Here is a 1,205-nt window from a genome sequence, read left to right on the forward strand (position 1 = left end):
GTTAGATACTCAGGACCGATTCAGAAGTGGATATTGGCTAAAAGCAGAGAGAAATACAGAAAAATGTTTACTTGTGTTTTATTGACTATGCTAAGGCATTTGACTGTGGGGACCATATAAACTTTGGATAACCCTGAGAAAAATTGGAATCCCAGAACACTTCATTGTGTTCTTATGGAATCTATACTTGAATCAAGAGACAGTTGTGCAAACAGAACAAGGGTATATTGCATTGTTTTAAATAAGTTAAGGTGTGCATCAGGGTTGTATCTGTATGCTGAGAAAATAATCAGAGAAAATGGAATATATGAAGAAGAATGAGGCATTAGGTTTGGGGAAAGGTTTATTAACAACCTATGATATGCAGATGACACAACCTTGCTTGCTGAAAGTGAAGAGGATTTGAAATATTTGATGATGAAGATAAAAGATAAAGCCTTCACTATAGGTTACAGATCAATGTAAATCACACTAAAATCCTCATAACTGGACCAGTAGGTAACATCATGATAAATGGAGAGAAGATTGAAATTGTTAAGGGTTTCATCTTGCTTGGACCCACAACCAATGCTCATGGAAGCAGCAGTCAAGAGATCATTGGACGTATTGTATTAGTTAAATCTGCTGCACCAGACTTCTTTAAAGGGTTGAAAATCAAGGAGGTTACTTTGAGGACCAAGGTGTGCTTGACCAAGCCATGAGACTGCAACAATAGTTTCAAACGTAAGAACGGTTGTGATAATGGTGCAGGACTGGGCAGTGTTTCATTATCTTGTATACAGAGTCGCTGTGAATTGGAACCAACTCAACGGCACCTAACAATGACAACAACTACAACATATGTGGAATAATCCTCTTTTCAGTTTACTCTTTCTGAAGGCAAGACTATTCACCTCCCTGGTCAATGATCTGCAGAAGTTCAACGGAGGCTTAATCCTAGTGGGGACTCTGGAAATGGGTATTGGTCTTTTACTGTCATCCATAGCCTTCTGCACATTGACTGTTTAGAGTTGAAGCTCTAATACTGTTGGACATTGATTAAGAAAGATGGTAGAAGAATCAATGCACTTGAATTGTGGTACTGGGAAAGAAAATTGAAAGTATAACCGACTGCTAAAAGAACCAATCAATCTGTATTGGAAAAAGTAAGGCCAGAGTGCTCCTTGGAGGCAAGGATGGTGAGGTAATTATTTGTGCCAACCTGG

This window comes from Echinops telfairi, unplaced genomic scaffold (genome assembly GCF_000313985.2).
Source record: "Echinops telfairi isolate 266 unplaced genomic scaffold, ASM31398v2 ScPeMD7_7469;HRSCAF=8507_0, whole genome shotgun sequence".
In the NCBI taxonomy this organism is placed as follows: domain Eukaryota; kingdom Metazoa; phylum Chordata; class Mammalia; order Afrosoricida; family Tenrecidae; genus Echinops; species Echinops telfairi.